This window comes from Lampetra fluviatilis, chromosome 2, assembly GCF_964198595.1.
Source record: "Lampetra fluviatilis chromosome 2, kcLamFluv1.1, whole genome shotgun sequence".
NCBI classification, from domain to species: domain Eukaryota; kingdom Metazoa; phylum Chordata; class Hyperoartia; order Petromyzontiformes; family Petromyzontidae; genus Lampetra; species Lampetra fluviatilis.
In genome coordinates, this window is record NC_136276.1 from 22,453,293 (window position 1) to 22,464,891 (window position 11,599).

Genomic DNA, 11,599 nt, shown 5'->3' on the forward strand with positions numbered 1-11,599 from the left:
GTGCGCAGGCTGCAGCATGGATACCGTGCAGCACAAATGTCGAATATATGCAGAGAACGTCAGCGCCACATTGCTGCGGCAAACACACACTAATGCACAAGATGAAACGAATGGATTATGAACACAAAACACACGTGCACACAACATGGAACCCACGTTTTACTAACACCGCGATGACTCGAGGTGTGGACATGTGACCTCTAAATTACTTGTATTGTGGCCTTCGTAACCTGGGGGGATGGGGGGCCAGGTGGTCTTGATTGGGGAGTCGCCATCCCAAAGAGGTTGAGAACCACCCTTTGACATCAAGGCTTCACCGGCCTATCTTCACATTCGCTACTATGTGGTATGTAACACCGTTCCGTATGTTCCAGAAAGTGCTGTAAACGGTACAATGCAGCGCTATTTGTGTCTATATATATTAGAAGGGCATTGATTCACCAATTCATATCAATTGTTAAGTTCTGCAATGCATTCATCAAATTGCTTGTGCAAGAGATCGATGCAGTTTTTTTTTCTATTTTGTTTTATTTTGTGCACACCTGTGACCAAATCACCAGGAATGTGCCCGAATTCGTCAGAGCTCAGAAGGTCAGCAGATTAAAGCCTGGACAGGGCTTGGATGGGTGGTGACCATGCGTTAAACCGGTGCTAGAGGCTGCTTCGGGGTTAAGTTGTCTGCGGTGGGCACTGAAGAAACATGACTTGTCCTATTGTACAACGGTAATATATGTGTAGTGTAATAGCGCTGGCTATTAGTCAGCAGCGGCAGCTGTGGTCGACAAACAGTACACACGCCGGTGAGCGTGAGTACGGGTGTGTTGGCAGAGCGGAGGAACTAGGGCAAGGGTCATGGAGGACCCCATCTAGAGGCCCCTGGAACCTGCTAGCGGGTTCCAGAAGGGAGGCGTGGTCAGGGCGAAGCCAGGCCGTGCTGGTAGCATAAAATGAGCCGAGAGCTGCCGGTTCTGGGAATGGACTCGTCTCGTCGTTGCTGTCGTCTCGTCGCCGTCGTCACTAAACGTCTCCACTAAATATTGCGCTATGAAGGATAGTAGTTGGCTATCTCAGTCAGCACTGTCAGTGTTAGACGGCTAGTGTTGTGTACAGGCTAGGCTAAGCTACTGTGGAGAGTGTGCGGACGAGACCGTGAAAGTTGTTAATAAAGAAAGTGCCTCCTAGAAACTCTGTCTCTGAATCATTGACACTACATATGCACGGTATGTTGAACCTCTTCCACACCATATGTAGCTAACCGTGCCAATCGGAGGTGCGGTGAAAGTGCAGCCCTGCAATTTGCTTGCTCATGGCAATTGGTGGAAATGCCTTCACGAAATGGAACTCTGGAGAGCCCCTCTATAATGTATTTGGCCAATTCTTCCACGCTGGCCAGATATCTTTGGAAAGATGGAAGTACCTCCACATTTACCCCACCATGGTGGAATCAATCAATCCAAGTTCATCACGCACATTATTCAGAAAAAAGCTGAGACAGTAGCTCCAGCATCTATGTTCCCACCTTCACCAACCAGTATGAACCACAATGGTGAGGTATGGTCTAACGACTCCCATAACCTGCACGATGCACGGAGACCCATATCCAGCATTGGATTGACACAATGGCTGCCCATGTAGCCATGTTGTGTGTACAGTATTCCCTCATTATTCACAGACTTGTTATTCGCGATTTTGGCTATCCGCGAATCGCATCTGGAAATCTACACGACTCCATCGAGAGAGAGAGAAATTGATGAGATGCGAGAAAGTGATGAGAGAGAAAGTGATGAGATAAAGTGATTATGTGCAGCAGCATCATAATTTAAGGTAAGTTCATTTACGAACTATAAATTATTACTTAAACATTTTTATGTTTATTATCATAAATATTTTTTTTGCGTTATGATAATTTTAATATATTTAATAGCATATTTACGTATTTATTTAAGGTAGTGTAATTAATTGCAAAGATAGGTTTTCATAGGCCAACATAATTATCCACGAAATTTGCTATTCACGAGCATATCCAGGATGTATCCCTCGTGAATAACGAGGGAATATTGTAGTGACATTTTAACACTTGTGAATAGCCAATCGCAGTATGTAGAGGATTGAAGAAGCAATTGATATTGTTTCAGCACCCGCTTTGACAGGTTTACATTGCTCCAGAGCTCCACATAATATCAAACGTGTTTTCTCAGATGCTCACTGCTGCAATAATATCGTCACCGTTCTGTCACCCACCTTGCCTATATGGCCAGGCATCTGGTTTCGCCAAGTGTGTAATACATTTGACCATTGTATTATTTTTGTTCCACCCAACATTTTCCAAATCCCATTTTTTATAACTGAGCATTGTGGCCACATTCATATTTGATTGTGTCCATGCCCCCAAACATGGTCGGAAATAGTGTTGCCACCTTTTCCACTGTAGACCAATGTCCAGACGTAGGTCTATCTAATCCGTGCGATGTACTGTCATAAAGTTCAACACGTCAATACCACTACCAGATCTGGGTACAAATCAATTCTTGCCACTCGCCACACAAATGGCAATTACTGGACCCTCCTGGGTCAAAGCCAGACATGTGGCAAAGATATTTGGAAACAAAAGAAGTCTACATCAAGTGCAGATGGGGTAATAATAATTCAAATGTATAATGCGCAGACATAAATACATCTACCGACTCCGATTGCCTGTTTTGAAATGGAAAGGCGTTCCATAGCTTGGGTAACACGCTAACAAAAGTCAGATCACCAAAAGGGCGCAACCTAGATCTGGGGGTGCTGAGCAGTTGGAGGTCAGAAGATATTTAGGACCTTGATGGAATATACAATTGTATCAGTTCTTGCAAGTAATGTGGGGTGAACCCTCTTAAAGCCTTATAGGTTAATAGCAGTTTCTTAAAACCTACTCGGAATTTTACCGGTAGCCAATGAAGAGATAAGAAGATTGGTGTAATGTGCTTACGGAATGGTGAAGGTGTAAGCACTCTAGCAGCTGCATTCTGAACAAGCTGGAGTCTGCCCAGTACTTTGTTCGGAATCCCAACCAGTAAGGTATTGCAGGTAGTCCAGTCGGGATAACACAAACGCATGGACCAGTCTCTCCAAGTTTAAAGAGCTCTGCTTAAAGTTTGACAATTTTTCCTGCTGTTTTGATAATTGTGTTGATATTTGTGACAACATTTAGGCTGTGATTAGCATTGCAACAACATAATATACAGGCAGTCCCAGCTTACACGGCACGAGTTCCTGGAAACCTAGGTGTAAATCGGACCCTATTTTCCCATAGAGAGTATAAACTGTGTTTTTCCTTTTATCATCCATATTTAACAGGGTTTAATAGGTACAAATCCACAAAAAAACACTTCAGAATAACAAAATCTCCATACCAAATCACATCGGAAACCGGACTGACTCTGTTCAAATGTGTTCGGAGTCGTGTCGGAAGATACGGCGTACATCAAGTTTCTGTGTCGTAAATCAATCCATGGTGACATTAAATAACCTTCGTGAATGTGGATCTTTCATAAATCAGACCATAGTAAACCGGAGATGGCTGTATATTTAAAAAAAAACTTTTAATCCACTAATTGAACCACTTGAGTCACTGAATATAACCCCCATGCATATTATAACAGTGAACCCTCGTTATACATACAGGACAGTATATACAGTTTATATACTCACGTGATCATGGTGCATAAGAAGCAAAAGATGTGTTTAACTTACATTGCTGCCATCCTCGCCAGGGTGCCCTGATGTACCCGTCTCACCCGGAGAGCCCTGCATACGATTAATGTCAGATGTGGATGTTTATTTAAATGGCAGAATGGGCTGTTGTTTTAAAGACACCCAGAGGCCATGAATAAGAGTGGTTTATAACATCGTGTAAAGGAGCTCTATCCTTCAAACATCTGTATTGGAGGGGGGTAGAGAGGGAGTTTATGGCAATGTTTGTGTGTTGTACTTCTTTCGCGCCATACGTAGATAACCGTGCAATGTATGTGCTGTGCAACAAAAACATGTTTGCTCTCTTGTATGTTTTAACTGTTCTTGCAAGATGTTTAATTTGTCCGCGAGCTTAATGCCAATAGCGAGGTCTGCTGGCCACGATGAGAGGGCTTCAGGAGAGAGAGTTTGTGTAGATTTGCTGTTCCACTGAAGTAGCGCAGACCACAGTGGATTACAATGTGGTCCATGGTTTGGGTTGCATGGCCACAAACGCACTATTGTGGCTTGTCTTTACTTTAACATTCATGAAGGAGATGCGCGCATTGGCCTGGTGATGTTCTGATGCGATTGATGGTTACACCACCGGTGTCTTCGAGGAGGCATGTCAGAGCTAGGAGGCGCGATGTTCGGGTCTGCTTTAACCAATTTTCGATCAATCTAGTTATGAGAATGACACATGACAATCTATCTTCATGTGAAGCTACTGTAATGCAAAGGTAACACTGATGCGACATTATGTGACACTATATGTTGGAGGGAATTACTGAAAGTGGCACACTTGTTTATGAATACCTCAAAGCCTGCAGAACCTCTTAGGCCTCTTCTGCCAGATTGACCATAGCAGACACAATTAATGTTACAGCAGATCCTTTCTCCCACGTTTATCTGGTGACAAAATACATTTCAAATTTTAGACTCTCAAGCAAAACAGTTTTACTGTACTGAAATGTAATTTCGTCATATCGTCCCACAGGATTAACATACTTTTCAGAATAACGTTTTTTTTTATTACCAGAAGATTTACTAAGTACATACAATTTACATATTCCAAAATAACATGAGTGAACATTTCAATATTGTAATTTTGAAGTCCTGGTGGTTACGTTTACCTTATACCGCTACCATGGATTGTATAACTCACATTCATGCCAGTATGGTAATGCACCCAGTGGGAATGTGGGGTGGCTATGACGCTGTGCACACTGCGTCAGCCACCTGCTGACGCAGTGTGCACGGCATTGCGTCCTCAAGGATGTCCAACGCGGAGACGGAGACATTAAGTCAGAATCAGAATATGTCTTATTTAGAGTGGAGAAGGAATCCGATTATCTATGAAGCTCTTTTCACAGGTGTCCAGTTGGGGGCGGGTCATTAAGTTACAGCACGAAACAATACAAAAACACGATAGGATAGGAATGCAAAGAATAGGAAAGATAAGCAAATCACAAAAACAAAAAGTTTAAAGTGTATAAGTCGGCTCATATGCGGAAGGAAAGATGGATTGTTGCATTGGAAGACTGAGAGGGATGGCAAAGCCTTGGGGCGGCCTTAACCCAGCAGTGGATACATCATGTGGATGGTGATGATGATGGCAGTACTCACTAGCTCCTCCACAAGAGAGATGCCCAACTCATGCATGTTGAGCTGCAGTTGGCGCTGATATCTTAGGCCTCTGCCAAACTCTAACTCGTGCAGGGACTCGTCCTGTGATGTCTGCAAGGCCACTGTAATCAAGGCTTGTACACCTAGACAAATAGAGGCAGGGCATAATGTACTGTGTTGTGATTGATATGTAAAAAGTACCTTCCACTTATTCACAGACGATAAAAAGCCATTATAAAGCATGTGCAGTAACTATGCACACTATACTGGATGCCAGTAATCGTAAGCAAATCTTTAAATAGAGTAAGCATTTCATAATAACCAATACTATTATTTGTTTTTAAATACAAAACATAAGAATTGCAGTAATATTGCATATTCTTCACATTATTGGTGTAATAACTGGTACAGGCGAAATTTTGACGTGGCAGAGAAGTCCTCATTTTAAGCAGCAGTTACACAGCGCAACAAACGGTTATGACATTGCAAACAAAATCCAAACTGTGAACACAGGAAACACAGGAAACACTGAATACGAAAACAAAAGTTGCGACATTTAAGTTGCCACCGAACGCACTACTCTAGCCTGATACTTCTGCATGGCCAGCCGGGCGGTGCTGGCTCTGCACGCGGCTTGTAACGCCGCGCTGTGGAGGCGTTGATGGATCACACAAATGTCGTGAATCTCCCTTCCCGTGGGCATCGAGGTGCCATGACCCTGGCCTTCCAGGAGAAGGCGAGACGGCAAATGTGGACTCCACCTGTTCCATCTGCATGGGATAGAGTGTTGTCCCCTCGCACGTGTGGGGTTTTGTCCAGGTGTTCCGGTTTCCTCCCAAATGTAAACAGTCATGAAATGGCCGAGCACGTTCCTTTGGAGTGGACAGGTAGGAACTTGGTTGGATAGCACGTGTGCAATCCGTGTGGGATACTGTAGTCGTGTTGGAGGTTGTAGCTGTTACTATTGCATCTGATGATGATTCTTGATGTACTGCTGATGTAGGTCTTTAAGTTCATGCAGCTGCTGCAGCAGGTCGCGCCTGTGCTGTGACGTCGCTCTTGCGTGTACCACGTGCGCTAATCCACCTGACCTGGTCCTTGAACGGCCACGATGCTGTCGTAATCGCGCACCAGGTGCATGGTGTTGAGCAGGGCATAGACGCCGCAGTCGTAGCCGCTCGGTTGCTACGGCACAAGCACCGTGGCGATCGCCACCGGCGTGCTCGCCGGTTCGGCGCGCACGACGAAGACGCGATTCAAGTCGTCAAGATGGCCCGCCAAGAACTTCGTGTACAAGAACGTGTTGAACAGGTGGATGTCTGCCGCTCGCAGCAGACAGTAGAACTGCCCGAATAGGTTGATAATGATATACACGACAGACAAATAATCCCTGGTGGGCAGTGTGGAACCTGTTGTTCCTACCTGTATAACATCCTAATACATAGAGGACCGCAGAGCATGGAAGGGGGGGGGGGCACCGGCTCACCGCCTGACTGCCTTCCCGTTCGTCTGTGGGTTCCTCCTCGCACCGAGTCGTTCTCTCTCCTCGAGAGATTCAGCTATTAAATGATCACCATTGGGGTGACGTTCCCCGCCTGCGTTTCTACGCAGGCCGTTGTCAGAGCTGCGATGCCGGCCGTGTGAGCGGGCTGCCGGCAGCCTCGCAAAGGTCATAGGGGCCCCAAACTCAAACGCGGCACGCCCAGGAGTGTGATGGAGGCACATGCCGCGTGCAAGCATCAACCAATGGGTCAAAACCAAAGCCACAAAACACACATGGATCATTGTATTGGCTACGAAACCCTACGTTTGAAAGTTTCATCACCCATCTTGTACGCACGGTTTTACTGATAGGTGCAATACTGTCTATGCTGCCCATCCAGTCCCAGAACCCGTTGTCTTACATTTCCACGCAGCAACAACCGAGAGGGGTGCGATGCCACCACCCACAAAGGACGTAGCAGTGCATTGAGTCTTGTGAAGACACAGCGCGCAATAATGTGACAAGTCGGGGGCTGTTGCACTGTTATACGAAACGGTTGTCTTCAGTTTTGGGCGAAATTATTAATTCATTTTTCAACTTTTCACCTGGCATTGAAGGGTAATTTTAAAAAATCTGAAATTGGCAATAACGTTTTTTTAAACCTAGATTATCTGCAAACGCATATAATGTGCTAGTATCCAAGCGTTCCATTGATTTGATGGGTATCTGGTTCTTACCTACTCGTTTGAGGTTTTCAATACTTCTCTGCAGGGCAGGCACATCCTGGTCCAATCCATCAGAAAACAGCACTAATATCTGCAAATATTCATTACAAAAATTCGCTATTTATTAAAACAAACAGCACAATCAAAGTTGTAAGTGATAAAAATGCATTGTAGCACGTTACTTGAATTCAGCCAAGTTATGATTAGTGTATAAGAACTTGGGAAAAGGAACGGTGGCGATGGGAGGAGGGAATTCCAGGGTTGAGCAGTGAGAGGGAAGAAGAAAAAATCATTGTTGTGAAATGTAGTGAGTTGAGTGACACGAATCTTGTCAGTTCTGGTAAACCGAGTCCTCATCCTGGCAGGAGAGAGAATCAAAGACCGAAGTTCATGGAAACGGTAATCATGCTTGTAGAGAAAGAAGACGATTGAGGAGATAACTGACCCCCGGTGAGTGAGTGGAATGACGCGGTGAGTGAGTGGAGTGACCTGGTGAATGTCTGAAGTGATCCGGTGAGTGAGTGAATTATCATCTTGATTGCTCCACTATGAATTCCATCATCCAGTGAAGTCGAAACTGGGTGCTCCACCCCGCCCCCCCCCCATGTCCACGACAGGTCGTGGCTGTGCCAAGTGGAGGAATAGGTTGTGACTGTGGACAATAATATCGTTAAATATGATGGGAGGAGGAAATGTGGAATTGACAGCCTTGTGTGGTATTATCATTGGCTGCGAGTTTTTTGTTGTTGTTGAACGTGATCGGGTTTTGTCACCACAATCAAGGATTGATTGTGGTGACAAGGATTGATTGTGGTGACAAAACCCAGGTTCACTGCAGTCACTCACACAATCAAGGATTGATTGTGTTCAGGTCAGGGGTGGCCGACAGTTGTCAGAATCGCAGCAATGAATTGAACACTGAGGGGAGCGAATAATTGCAACTCGTCCTGCTGTATGTCATTACATGTATTATTTCGTCCCGTGAAAAACATGGTAGCGATATGTCCGTGGACTTCACTTTTACCCCAGTAACATTTGACCACACAATACTGTAGTGTAATTGTAACTGTAATAATTTATTTTAAAATTAGCCTGTTTGCACCTTTTATACGTGTTGAACTTATTTCGCACTGTATGTAGCCAACCGTGCGATCTAAACCCAAAAATCGTTGATTATGAAGGATATATATCATGTTCGCACTTCCATTTGCCCATGAGTGCTCTGTAGTGACTGCCAAATATAATATTGTTTCAAGTCTTAAACCTTAAACGGCATGGGTTATATTGATATCTGGAGCCGTTTTTCTCAATGGTCACAGCACATACGTGGCCTTCTGGATGTACAGAAGGCCACGTATGGGGCCCTCTTATTCACGCATGCCAAAAATACACAATGACCACTTTGTGGAGCCCTTTTTTACGTGGGGCCTGGGCGCAAATTCTGTCAACTGCAGCTGTGTTGATGATGTGTCGTAGTTTACACGGACACACTGGCCACGTGGCCTATGCGAGGTAGGAGGCAGTGTGTGGTGTTGCCTGGCAAAATATGTCATAATTGGCTATCCCCGGTCTGACCAAGTGGGAACTGGAGATACCTGAGGTGCTGCTAGCCCGAGGTTATTGCTGTATCACTCCGTGGGTTATAAATAATTTAATCCGTCTGCTTCCACAGCAGTGCAGAAGACATGTAGACGCCGATAACGACACGTTCTCACCTTTATCGTGGTATGTCTAGACTCATTGTAAAATTTCATTGCAAGATTGTAAATGGATTTATCCGTGACCACGTATGGCCCACGCTGCTTGATACTTCTGGGCACGTTCCAGGCAAGGCCCTGGATCACGGGCTGGAAGGTGGACTGTTCGACGATCGAGCCGTCGCTTCTGAAGGCTGCCACAGCAAGCCTGGGCGTGATCAGCTCTCCGCAGCTGATGGAGTTGAGATTCTTCATTTGCGCCACTGCCTCAGAGAGCTTATTTTCCAGCTGAGGCTGGGAGAGACTGATGCTCTGGCCATCCCTCACATTGGATACGTCCACAGCAAACACAATGTCCATAGAACATTCTGCAAAAACAACAAAACAACCAAGAGAAATGCCGGTGTTTGATAATAATAAATTCCGGTGTGGTTATTAATAGCAGTACTCACCGGATATACATATGTTCAACCAAAACATTGACATTTAAGGGCACAGTAGTCCATGGTTTGTACAGTATGAGCTTTTCTTGGTATATACGCTACGTAAATACTGAAGACAAGCATTTAGTAAACACTTCCCCCAAGATACTATGGTTGAAATGACTCCACTCGCTCTCCCCGAACACCGACCATCAAATCCTGCTCCTCCTCCACCAGTTCCTCAAATGTCTGAATTTTAATGGGAAGGTATCACCGTGTGCACTTTTCACTCCGCACGCAGAGAACACACAAAACCTCACTCACAAGCACCGTTGCAAGCCCTGCTTCCTCCTGCTCTTTGGGCAGACTCATGTGTGGCACGGCCTTGTGGAAGGGTCGAGTTATAGGGGTTGTCCACGGTTGTGAAAATTAACACAGATCAATACAGTCCTGTGCTTTAGAGGAGTGGACCGCGTTGAACAGATGGCACGCACATCCACTCTTTCACTTATTTTATCTTTACATTCCACACCAGTATGCAGTCTTACGCCACAGCTAGTGTTAATGAGACCCATTTGTTCTGGGCATGACTTTGAAGTAGGGCTCGTTTAATTGGCCAGGATAAATCCTACCACATGTGGAGGACAGGGGGACGAATCTATTCCCTTATTTGGAGAGAACTCCCTGTGAAATTGAGGACTCAATAAGCAAAATAAATCAATAATAACCACTATACTGCATATTATTTAACATTTTGCACGAGTGGCCAGCGCTTATTCCAAATGCTAATTGTACCCAGCCGTGTTTACTTCTATTAAGGAAATATCGCTTTGCAATAACTTGCTGATGTAATGACGTAACGATTTAATAGCTTAACCATTTAATAACTTGATGTGCGCGATGTGACGGATGTGTTCAGTTTTGGTGTCGTTATGTGTGCGTGTACACACACTGCCAGTCGCACAGTATCACTAAATCATTTTGTTTTTAAGATGATGCACGTTACTCCGGATATCCTCCATTGCTGGCCGCAACTCGAGCATGCACCACGGCAGTCGTGCACCACACAGGGATGCCAAGTTGTCGGTTTAAAACTCATCGTGGCAATCTCTCATCGGGCGCATCTGGATGAATATGCCTCACAGCAGAATCCTCCCGTCGAGGCTGAATGGGAATGTCACGCCCAGCCCCACACGTTTGCCTATTCTCACACCTGTCATCTATGTAGAACTCTCGGGTTGCAAGCAGGGCCGGATTAAGATTTTGTAGGCCCCTGGGCTACAGGTACTGTGAGGCCCCCAGTAATCTTTTGAAAAGGAAAACAAAGTTAAAGAAAAATCAAATGTATTTTTACAAGGCTAACAACAAAGAAAATTCAACATTCACAAATGAAATAACTTTTCACTTCATCTCTGGAGGCCCTCCAGCTGGTGGAGGCCCCTGGGCTGCAGCCCCTAAAGCCCTCGTGCTTTGATCCGGCCCTGGTTACAAGCCTTGTCACGGACATATTTTTCAATCAGCCGAGGTCTATCAAAAAAAGTGCAGTCGTGTGCTATAATCAACAATACCGGTACCAGGTCTCAGTCAAAATGAAATCCTGCCACCTGAACACAGATGTCACATTTCCGGACAGTTCAGGTCGAACAGGTGTCAACTCTCGTGACAAGTCCAGACTGGACCGCGCCAACAGAGTAGCAGTGCGGCCCTGCCAGCCTATCGGAATGGAATGTACTCACACTCCCGCAGGTGTACCAGCTCACAGTGAAGCCTCGTCCATCTCACAAAATGGACAACACATCTTTACACAGTGACCCAGCCTATACAAATACCTCTAGTCTACTGGGTTTAGTCTGCATCTGTATTTTATCGTGCGACTGTTGAGGTTGGTACAACAAGCAGCCTCGTTCAAAATTCGATCAAAGCACAAGATTTGGT

The 11,599-nt window shown here is 45.2% G+C and overlaps 1 protein-coding gene across 1 annotated transcript in view; it reads right to left on the bottom strand.

The window, feature by feature from the left end:
* The window catches only part of LOC144937316 (uncharacterized), a 57,270-nt gene extending 53,489 nt beyond the window's left edge, over positions 1 to 3,781 (bottom strand). Inside the window, exon 1 of the mRNA XM_078864699.1 lies at positions 3,733 to 3,781. The gene's annotated coding sequence lies outside the window, so the exon portion shown is untranslated. The remainder of the gene's footprint in view (positions 1 to 3,732) is intronic.
* Between the last annotated feature and the right edge of the window lie 7,818 nt (positions 3,782 to 11,599).